The following is an 11,924-nucleotide window of genomic DNA, read 5'->3' as shown; positions in this document are numbered from 1 at the left end:
TAGCTCACGAAAGCTTATGCTCAAATAAATTGGTTAGTCTCTAAGGTGCCACAAGTACTCCTTTTCTTTTTGCGAACTCCAAAGTATTTTATCCCGGGCATAGGCCCCACATAGTTCTGATTTTCAACTGTGTTAAAAAATTGTGGAAAGTACCCCTTGACTTCCTCAAACCCCATAGCTTTGGGTAACTTGCTAAGTTTCATGGAAAGAAAATTTAAAGAATCTGTAAATCTGATAACTAAGTCCACCACCGTTATGCACATTAGTTTCTCCCCTTGTGTTACGGGGCTGATGGCCATTTTTTTCTTTAATCAACTGTCTAAGGATAAAATAACAATCGTAACCTTTAGCGTTATGAGTGATAAATGTGTATCCCTTAAAGTGTTTGTCTACAAAGATTCGAATAAACTCGTTAGCGCATTCTTCACCCTTAAATTCCCAGCTGGTTTCTTTATGTAGGTGCAAGGCATAAACAGACTTTGAAGTGAGCTGTAGCTCACGAAAGCTCATGCTCAAATAAATTGGTTAGTCTCTAAGGTGCCACAAGCACTCCTTTTCTTTTTGCGAATACAGACTAACACGGCTGTTACTCTGAGACTTTGGCACGTGTACCCTCATTTCTTGCATGCATTCAAAATCATAAAACACATAATCCTTCCCCTCTTCTGGAGACCAAATATTACGCATAGAACATTCGTGACCCTCTATGTTGTTGGTCTTCTGATAGCACTGGGGACATTTTTTGCTTTTACACTTGTGATTTTTAACCTCGTAGAAGCCACACTTATTGCAAAGACTTCTGTTTTTACAATCAACTTTACCATCTTTTGCCAGAGCGCTGTGCCTTTCTAAACAGGCCTCGGACCTGAAAAATAGCTTACAGCTGGGGCATCTCTTTTTTTCAGTGGCCACTTAGCGCTATTACACACATGACAGTGATTTTTACAGGCGTGCTGATGTTTGTGGCTGCACGTGACGTAACAGCAGCTGCACAAATACAGCGCGCCTATAAAGGCTTTAATATTTAGGATGCCATAATAATGTTTGTCATGTAACAGAACAAAAACAGTTTTGGGGCGTTGTACACGAGCCGTTGTAAAAAAAGCACCAATTTCCATTTTCATGATACATAACGGTAATAGCCGCGCCTAAGCGCTCTTCAAAAGCGCTCACGTCCATAAAGCTAATCGGTTTTTGGTCCGAAAACCCCAACTCCTGATGGAAATGTCCAGCCCCTTCTAATAGTTGGGCATCTGTAAGTTTTTCGTCTGATAAAAGACCCAGCAAAACACAGATTGTTACCTTGGTTATTTAAATCAATTAAATGTTTTCTTTTTTTCCTGATGATTTTACTGTATGTGATAGTTTTCAAGGGTCTTACAACCCCACCTCCACCAGCTCTGTTTCTAATAATCGTAACAACCAGCCTTAGAGTTCCAGACCCCACAATCTCAGCATTACTTTGCAACACCGTAATGATGTTATTTAAAAAATCTACGGTGTTTAATCTTCCCAAGGCTTCCGTAAAGAAAAGAGAGGGTGATTTAGCCCCGGGGCATCTAAGCTTAGCTTTACAAAATCTTCAGGGTCCACCTGATTATTAATATCATCTAGCAAATTTTGAATAGCGGTGTCAATGGCCGCCATGGCCTCTGTAAACCCCATTACTCTGTCCAAATTAGTGAAACGAAATTCTTGAAAATATTCATAAGCGTTAAACTCTCTTCAGGGTCTTATCCAGTGTCTTACATGTTCCAAATACACTGGAGGTGGTATATTAGGAGCGGGAGAATCTGGACCTTCAGAAGAGGGGGTCGGGGAGTCTATGTCTATTTCCCTTTGGTTGGGGGACTGTTTTCTTAAAATAACTCTGGCTTTTTTAAGTTTTTTGGCCAAAAGCCTCCTCAATTTTTTAGATCTCTTCTATTTTTTCCTCCAACCCCTCTTTATGTTTTTAGGTTTCAGGTTTAGTCACACCCTCCCTTCCCCCTTTAACATGCTTTCCAACTTTTCAAGCAGTGCACGGGTCTCTGTTATCTTTTGGTCCAAAAACACGCTTTCTTCTGGAGCATTTTGCTTTTGAAACACCTCAAGAATTAGCTTCAAAAACTTTTTATCTATTAAATGCTTAGGAGACGTACAAACACTAAGCAGCTCATTACAAACAACAACTGATACTGCAAGGCCTACGGGGCGGTTCTTATTTGTAGCAGAGGTTCTGCTTTGCCCAGAAGCTGGGGGGGCTGGCCTCTTGACTCTGCTCAAACCCACCCCTCAACACAGCGGCTGCTACAGGATTGTTTGCCTTTACCCTTTTTAAAGCTGGTTCCTTTGGGGCTGTAAAGGCTTGGGGTTGTTGAGAACTAGGGGTTTTAATCCCTTTGGATCGCTTAACCAGTGTCCCTGGAAGCTGCAGAGGTCGATCTTTTGGCCCTGGTGGTGCAGGGCGGTTCAAAATCGGGGGGGGTCTAACCCCCTTGCTCCCAACTGCTGCTGTTTCAGTGGTAGATTTTTGGCCCTCTTTAAAGACAGTTGGTTCTGTGTAACAATGGAATTGGATCTGCTGGGCTGCTCCAAATCGAAGTGTCTAATACCCTTGCTTCCAGCTGTCACTGATTCAGAGGGAAATTTCTTGGTCCCCTTCAACGTTTCTTCTTCAGGGATAACACTTGATAAATCTATCAATACACATAAACAAAATGTTTTTAGCACATAAACCTGTATGCTCTTTTTACTAACAGCCACAAACATATCCCCTACATATATACATTTCACATAACCCAACCCGTCACGCTAAATATAATGTAAAATATGAAAGCGCTATTCCCTCTTATGCCACATGGCGGTAGTACAGCTCCAAAATTCTCAACAACGGCCCGCAAAACATATTTACAGGGTTCAGAGTAGCAGCCGTGTTAGTCTGTATCCGCAAAAAGAACAGGAGGACTTGTGGCACCTTAGACCTTATGCTCAAATAAATTTGTTAGTCTCTAAGGTGCCACAAGTCCTCCTTTTCTTTTTACAGTAAAACCTTTGGGGCAAAGGCAGGGCCGGCTCCAGGCACCAGCGGGCCTGTGTTCGGCAGGCAGGATTCCCCGTTCGGCGGCAAGTTGGGGTTTTTTTGCCGCTTGGGGTGGCAAAAATCCTGGAGCTGGCTGGGCAAAGGTGGTTTCTTTTTTTTACTAACAACAGCAAACCCCTAGAAAAAATGTACACTATTTTTAATAGCTGTTATTTCAAACACATATTTAAAAACAAATCATACCGTCTTCTGTAATCTCAGGAAAATCTGTCTGTTGGTTTTGACTTCCATCTTGTTCTAAATTAAAAAAAAACTTAAACTCCTTAAAACCATTTCTTTTAAAAATAAACCATAAATGTGTTAGCAGCTTACCAAAATTTAAAACTTCTCGTGCAGAATCTGGTATGTCAAGAAAAAAGGCCTTGTCCTTTTATATATATAAAAACTTTTAACTAAGCACAACACAGGTATAAAGCAAGGGTAACACACACCATAGTCATTTTTCTTACCATGTTGTTGCTTCCCATGATGGCAAAAGCTTGTATCAGCGGTGTTTCTTTAACAGCCTTGTCCAGTTTTCTGTCCCTATTTATAGGTTTAAACCTGTTGAAAAAGGGGCTTGGGGCCCCCTAACATTTAAAACCAGGGTGTGTAAGGGTCATTTGTTCTAGGAAAAAAGATGGGGAGGGGGGAGTACGGGGAAAGAAAGAGGCTACAAACTTTAGCTTCTTTAAACCTTAATGGTTAAAAAGTTCTTATTTTCTATCGTAAGTGTCTTTAAACAGTTAATAAAAAGACACTGTAAATGGTAATATGCCCATTAACATATCTGTAACCAAAAGTCTTTAAAAGCTACAGCCTTTATTCTTTAATTCAATTTATTCAATTGTTTATGGTATGTGTTGGTCAGCATTTGTTACAGGGTCCTGTTTGTTTAAATAAGAGCAGAGCAAGCGGCCTCTAAAGAAATAAAAGCCAGGAATCCTGGGCTTTAGCTTTAATGGTTAAAAAGTTTTTATTTTATATAGTAAGCTTATTTACAGTTAAAGTTATTGTTCTTTTTAGTACAAGTCTTTGGTATCATTTTGTTTTAAAAGCAGGCCTTGGGCTTTCTTATTTCTGATCACAATGGCTTCTTTTTTCCCATTGTTCTTACTGACCATGTTAGTCTAAAACTTTTTTGTGTTTTTAATTCCTGAACTGTTTCTGCAGGCTTACCTTTTATTAAAACACTTATGCCCATGGGACTAAATAAAGGAGTGTATCTTTTCGAGGGTTTATTCCTTTACAAGACTTTCATCTCTCTTTGTTAAAAAGTAAAAAAACCAAGCTTCTTCTCTCTGATCCAGGGGTTAACAAAATAAGGGAAATATAAACTGTCTGTTACTAAAAACCTGGGGTTTTAAACCTGGGGTAATTCTGCCTGCTCTCTTTTATTGAAACACCCCTGTAAATAAAGGGCTGTGTCTTTTCAAGTCAATATAAAGCAGAGCTTTATTCCATTACAAAACTTAATGTAACTAACTTGTGTCTGTTAAAAAGCAGGTAAAACAGCAGCCTTCTTCTTTCTGATCACAGCTATCAGCTGCAAAAGCCTGTTGTTTTATATTGGGCTTACTAAAAAAAAAAAGAACCTAGGAAAAAACTTTTTAAAATTGTTTGTTACTAAAAGCGTATGGTTCTAACTTTTGTGAAAACCCCCTTCTAAAAAACTACATGGCGGGAAAAATGCTGGGGGGGGGTCTGTTTCTTTAGATAAGAATAAGGCTGTTAAAAGGGGGGGGGGGATCTTGGGCCTATAAAATTGGTTCAGGAAAATAAACTCTATAACGTCGTTGTAGAACAACCCTCTGATTGGCCCAATCCAAAGGTGAGGATAACAAGGCTGAAAGTTTCTAAAATGTGCAGCTGCCTCATTTTACAGAAAGACTTGCAAGGTGAAAATCTCTCTCTCTCTTCGATTCAGTCATGTGCTCTCTATCTTCCCTCTGTTCTTGCTTTTAATCTCCCCTGATACTGAATGCTTTTTTATTCACTTTTTTATGATGTGCTTAGTAAATTTCCTTTTTAAGCATAGCTTTTAATGTTTTTAGCCAGTTTTTGGCCATGTGCTTACTAAACAGGTTTTTAATATTGTTTAATGCTTTGTTAGTCACTTTTTTTATCATATGCTTATTAAATAGGCTTTGCCTTACTAAATTTCCGTTTTAAACCTAGTTTTATTGTTTGTTAGCCAGTTTTTGGCCATGTGCTTAGTAAATTTCCTTTTTAAGCCTAGCTTTTAATGTTTTTTTAGCCAGTTTTTGGCCATGTGCTTACTAAACAGGTTTTGCCTTAGTTTTTAATATTGTTTAATGCTTTTTTTATTCCCTTTTTTATCATGTGCTTCCTAAATTTCCTTTTTAATCCTGTTTTTGTAGCTTTTAATGTAAGGTGGAGATCCTCTCTAAATCTTGGGACTACAGGATTGGTTCCACAAGTGCATTCTGTGACCTAGCTGTAGAACAACTGCTGATCGGCCCGCCAAAAGGAGGGGCTAGCTCCCTAGGAGCGCCGCCCAGAACAGCTATCCTTCCACTACCGGCAGTCAGTGGGGTAGGCTGTTTCGCTCTGCATGTGTTCAGTAACACAAACACTCTATTCTTTAATAACTTGCCCTTTACCAACGGTTCTCCTTATTCAATCACCTTTTTTCAATAAACCTCACCCAAACGTCTCTCACTCTAATCTTTCAACCTTTTGCTCTCAATGTATCACATTTTCTATTCTTTTCTAGCATACTATAATCTCTCTTTTCTTTAATAACCTGCCCTTTAACAACAGCTCTCCTTACACAATCCCCTTTTTTCAATAAACCTCACCCAAGCTTTAAACTTCTCTCAATGTATCCAAGCACAACACTTCCCCCATTCAAACACACACAATTTTTTTTCAAAATGGCCGACGGTGCCAAACTTCGGCGCCAACAGAAACAGCGTGGGAGGGCGGGACATAAGCCCCAAAGGGCGCATGGAAACCTGTCCAAATTCGCATGGTGAGGAGTGCTATCGACGTTATATTACTGTCCCTTCTGGACTTAAAATTTATGAAAGTAGAAACTCAGTGCTTAATTTGTGCCGAGGCTTGCCAGAGATGAGCACCGGCACCTCCAGGCTTGGCAGTTCATAGACCCGGCACCTCTGGCCTCTCCTCGCCAGTTATGAAAGTAAAAAATATTGCTCGAGCCCCGGCACCTCTTTCATTACAAACTAAACACTGTAGAAACCCCAGATTCACAGGGTCAAATGTACTGTATCGCCAGATTCATGGTGCCACCAATTCCAAAGTCACAGCCACCCAACGCTGCACAATGCCACCACTCCCAAATTCAATAGCTCCAAATTCTCACGGCCACCAAATTCTTGTATTGCCAGCCCCAAATTCAACAAACAAAAAGCATGTGTCAGGCCCCCACGAGATCCGTGATACTGGCTTAACAAATCATGAGATTTAAAAAATATAATAAATTTGGCAATCTCTTTACTTCCCATCCATGGTTTGAGCCTTTGCGGAGGGCTACATTTTCTGACTCTTCTTCCCAAGCATGAGGGCTAGGGATGGACCTTCTTTTTTAAATGACAGCGGAAGTTCTCGCATAATCCCCTGACTCTGGGAGCTGGGGCTTTAGGAAGAAAACACCAACCTTCGTGAAACTCACGAACAAATCATGAGAGTCTGGGACACTGCCAATCTAAGACCAGCGGGATGCTCAGAAAGCTGGAGACTATGCACAAGTGACTTAATGCTTCAGTTTCCATATTTGAATATACACAGCTTTATTTGCAGGGAGGAGGGGTCACCAGAGCTTAAGCCTGATGAGGCTGCAGCATGGAGCAAACGCTGGGGGAGCCAGGAGAACTTCCTAGGTGATCATAATGGTGCCTTCTGGCCTTAGACAGCTCTGGATCTTGGTGCTGCTCCCAGCTGGCTCTGACCTCCCCTGAAGCTGGTGTCTGGGGATGTTTCATGGGTTCTTGAGGCTCTGCCCCTGTTCTCCTTGTCCTGGGCTGGGTGGAAGGGAGCTGTGGCCGGGTTGCTGGGCCCCAGTGTTGGCAGTTGCTTGCCAAAGACTAGGAGGGGGCAAATGGCTGCTTCCTGCCATCAGCTGGGGGGATGCTCTGGCTGGGCTGCTCCCAGCTCTGGCTGCCCCTGTGGGGGTGGGTCCGGCTGGCTGTGGCTAGAAGCAGGGGTTGAGCTCTCAGGTCCAGTGTCTCTCTTGCCAAATCGGGGCATTTCAGCTCCTAGGAGCCGTTCAGGCAAGAGCTAAAACTGCCAGTGACTGAAACAGGTTCCCCCGTCTCCCTCTAACCCGCCACCACCATCACACTGCCAAGGAGTAGGAGCCAGAGCCCTCAGGCCTGTGACAGGAAGGTACAATATAGGGCTGCACGTTTGGGGTTTGATCCCTGCAGGGGTCCATGTGTCATAGCCCCCACTCTGCTCTTCCACTCCTGGGTGGGTGGCGGGGAAGTCTGCCCAGGTCTAGTGTGGAGGGCAGGGACACGGCTCCTCCACACATCAGCCCCTAGGTGTTACTGCTGAACAGCTGTAAACAAGAGGGACACATCCTAGGTAGAATGATGCCTAGTTAAAGTTGCCTGATGCATTCACTTTAAGACCCTGTCTTCAGTTGCTTATGGCTTTTTCAGACTTGAGCCATTCGGGCTGAAATGCTTCATGCCAGGCGCCTGCCTCAGGCTGAATGTTCTGGAAAGTTTCAGTGGAAATCATAGAAATGCAGGGCTGGAAGGGACCATGTACTTCAAGCCCACACAGGCTGTTTCACTGTTGATAAACTCACAGGAAGGAACCTTATATATTGGGGAAAACAGGTACTCCTGGAGCTGGTCTGTTTCTCTCACGAGGGTGGTGTTGGGCAGGTTTGATCTCTGTCCGAACTTTCCCCACAGCCAGTTCAGAAACAATTCTGTAATTTGCCTTTTAGCCAGGTTCACCTTGACATGGTCTCTGTGTAAATCTACACCTTCCCTCTCACAGAAACTGTCAGGCACCATGCAATCAGCACTGTAGTCTGCCATAGCCCCGACCTAGTCTTCACTTTTAAAGTGTTAAATGAATGAGGAAAATACCCTTTGTCCCAGGCCAAGCCCAGGGCCTGCATTAGCTGGCTGAGCTTCATAGGTAAGAAGTGGAAAGAGTCAATAAAACAAACGTCCAAGGCCTGCACCTTCACAATCAGGACTTTGCCTTCGTGCGCGACCAGATCTACATCCATCTCCTTCAAGAGCTGCCTCAGGATAATGTATCTGTCATCCCCTTCGCCACAGGGAGCGAGGAAGGTGTAGTTCCAAAAGAGCTTATCCAGAAAGGGCCTGGCAAGGGCTGCACACGTTCCACACCTGTAAACTACCAGCAGATCTTGCTTTGCAAAAATGTAACCAGGGATCTGGTCAGGGGTCCCCTGAGCACAACATACACAATGTACTTTTCTGATGCCTTGGTTGCACTGATGTTGAGTTGTTGACCATGAAACACAGATGTCTGTCTTGACTAGTGGTTCTCAACCTGTTTATCATTGTGGGCCGCAGGTTGAGAACCACAATGTTCCCCCACCCTAAAACCATTCACAGTCCCTTATGCCCAGTGCCCCTGCCCAGAGTGGGGCCAGGAGTGGAGCTGGGCAGCAGCGGGGACCTGGACCCACGGGGCCAGGCAGCAGCTGGGACCCCCCAGCACCAGCCAGAAGCCTAGCACCTGGTGGGGCTGGCAGCCAGGACCCAAGAAGGGGGTCAGGAGCGGAGGCCCACCTAAAACCTGGGGCAAATCCCTAGTTCCCAGAGCCCCCCCAAAAAACTTACCCACAGACCCACTCTCTTGCCCCCTACCCCACTGCGGCACTCATCAGCCCCCTTCTGGCAGAAGCGCTGGTGCAGGAGGCAAGATGCTGTCTTCCCCTCAGCCGGCCCTGCCCCGTGCCAGACCAGAGCAGCAAATTTTGCATTTTTTTTAGCACACAGTTGGACTGCAGCTATGTGCTAATTGGGCCGCCTGAGGCCCGCGTGTTGAGAACTGCTAGTTTAGATCGTCACAGTCTTCAGCATCACCAGGGATCCTAGTTTTCCGTGATAAAAAACTACAGAATTTCTCATAAAAAAACATAAAAATCCGCATTTTTCAGCAATTAAAATGAAACGCTGAACTTTAGTTTCCCTATAGAATAGAATATCAGGGTTGAAAGGGACCTCAGGAGGTCATCTAGTCCAACTCCCTGCTCAAACCAGGACCAATCCCCAACTAAATCATCCCAGCCAGGGCTTTGTCAAGCCTGACCTTAAAAATATCTAAGGAAGGGTTTTTGGCATCTTTTCATAACTTTACTTACTCACGTCTGGAGGCTGAAGTGAAATCTGAGATGCATTAAAACATGAACCCCTATATGTCCTTGAATAACCTCTCTATGCTGGAAGAAGTTTATTGGAGTATGTTTAGCGATGTAAATGTAAAGAGTATTCAAAAATCAAGCAGGATAGGGAGGTCGTGCACATTGAATAAGTGACACTGGTACTTTCAGTAACATTTAGTGAATATATGTTTTTATTTTTCCACAAATTTAAAGGTTCTCTGTCAAAATGCAAATTCTGCATTTTTCTGCGGCAAACGGATTTCTACGATCCTTGAACATCACACAGCTTACAGTCCCGGCCTTTGCAAGGATGGTCTTTTTCCATGTAGTACCGACAGCTGTCACACAGCATCTTGGACTGGCTTTGCTTTGGGTTGTGTAGTGGAGCAGCTGCCCCACTCCAGCAGAACAGGGGTTAAAAGCAGCCCTGGAGAGGGCTGTGGCTGGGATAAAAGGAGTGAGAGCAGTTGAGGGAGCAGCTGAACACAGGTGTGGCCAGCTCAATCAGGGCCCAGCTGGCCCTGATAAAAGGGCTGTGGGGCCCCAAGCTGAAGGAGCTTCACTCTAGCCCTGGAGTGGGAAGGGCTAACTTCCTGGGAGCAAGGTACCCAAAGTGGAGCAGTGCTGGGGAAGGGCAAAGGGAGCTCCAGCCTAGTAAACCCCAAGGCTGCAGGCCTTGTGGAAGACCTATGAAAGGTACTGGGGCTACAGAGGGGCAGCCTGGGGATAGGCAAAGGCAGCAGGTCCTATCCCCTTGCCAATGTTGAGTAGCCACTATAGACTGCAGTCTGCCCCAGGGAAAGGGGGCTAGATGATGACTGGCAGTAGCCACTGGGGCAAGGTGGGCTTAGAGGGTTGGGGGGGGGTTCCCCTGGGAGGGGAGACCCAGAGTCTGAGGGCACTGCGGTGGGGCAGCACCCCAAGGTATGGGGCACTGGGGTCTGGGAGGGACATGGGGCCTGAGGTGGGTAAGACACTGGCCAGCAGAGGGTGCTCTGAGGCTGAAGAGCTAATTCCCAAGATGACCAGCAGGAGGTGCTTGGCAGGTGAGTCTACAGGTTGCGAAGGTCCTCTGTGTCTCTAAGCACAATGGGGACCTGCAGAACCCCCTGCCAGTACGGCATCTCTAGCACCCTCTGTACACTTGTAAGGATAAGGCCTTTTCCTGTAGCCACATTGCAAGGCCCAAAGCCTTTGTCTGCACCATATTAGAATAGCAGCAGCCATTGACTAAGAAGCAGGAAGTCACATCCTCGCATTCCATCTAAATTACATTAAAAAAGTAATATCAGGTTGTTAAAAAGGCAATCCTGTTCTAATAGCACCCACCATCACCAGATCAACTGATCTTCAGATGGCTAAAGACAACTTAGTTTGGTAGCATTCTGTCTGGCAAGAAATCACTTATCAATAGTTGTGGTTGTGAAATCCTCATTCTTTGTTTGATCTTTATGGTCCCCACTTCTCTATTGTTTATCTGTATGATCTGTCTGGTTCTTTGACTGTTTCTGTCTATTACATAATTAATTTTGCTAGGTGTAAATCAATGAAGGTGGAGGGTATGACTGGTTAGAGAATCTTGTTCAACAATGTTAGGAGTGGTTAGTAAAATGATTGGTTAAGGTACAGCTAAGCAGGATTCAAGTTTCGCTATATAAACTGGGGTCCAAAAGGTAATTATTTGGAATCTGCTCCAGGACACAGCCCCAAGATCAGAGCTGCCAGACCTCCACACCCTGCCAATAACACCATGCAGAACCTGGAGTCCCCAAGTAACTGAATCCTGAGAGGCCAGCAGGAAAAACTTGTCTGCTTTATTGGGAGTGGTGAGCATTGTATGCTTAGCGTGAGCATTCTGGTTTTGTTGATTGTTAATAAAGAGGATAAGGATATGGCTGTGTAAGGCTCTTTCACTGGTAAAAGATCCTGCAAACCCGCAGCATATAAGGTTATGCCTGAACCCTAGGAACGGGTAAGGAGGGTGCCCCTAGCGTGTCTGAGTAACAGAGGTTTGGGCGGGTAACTCACTGTGTGCTCAGACAGAGTCTGCAGCTCTGGTGGCAAACCTAGCTATTGTTAGGGTTACAGGTCATGCAGCAAAGGTCACAGAAATATCTTACCCCACACATTCTTCACATCCAAGACCCCAAAGTAATGATCACTCTGCAAGAGGATAAATGCTGTTTTTAGGGTATACAGGACCCTGGGTTTTAAACTGCCCCAACGCCCCCCCCCTTCTCATTGTACATCACCACACTACGGGTGACTGCTGCACCCCACCTCACTGAGAGTGAGCTTTTTCTGATGGGGAAAAGCGTGATTTCTCATAGACCTTTCTCACTCTATCTACCAGCTCAGTGTGGGTGAGCTTCTTCTCGGATAGGGCTGCCGGGGGTCGCCGCATTTTCAGCAGAGGGAAATAGGGTCACCCTACATTAGAATCGCTGGCTGAAGATTGTATGGGAGGCGGTTCGTGTGCAATGGTCCTGGGGGTGTCTC

This window comes from Eretmochelys imbricata, chromosome 6 (assembly GCF_965152235.1).
Source record: "Eretmochelys imbricata isolate rEreImb1 chromosome 6, rEreImb1.hap1, whole genome shotgun sequence".
NCBI classification, from domain to species: Eukaryota; Metazoa; Chordata; order Testudines; family Cheloniidae; genus Eretmochelys; species Eretmochelys imbricata.
This window is presented reverse-complemented; position numbering follows the sequence as displayed.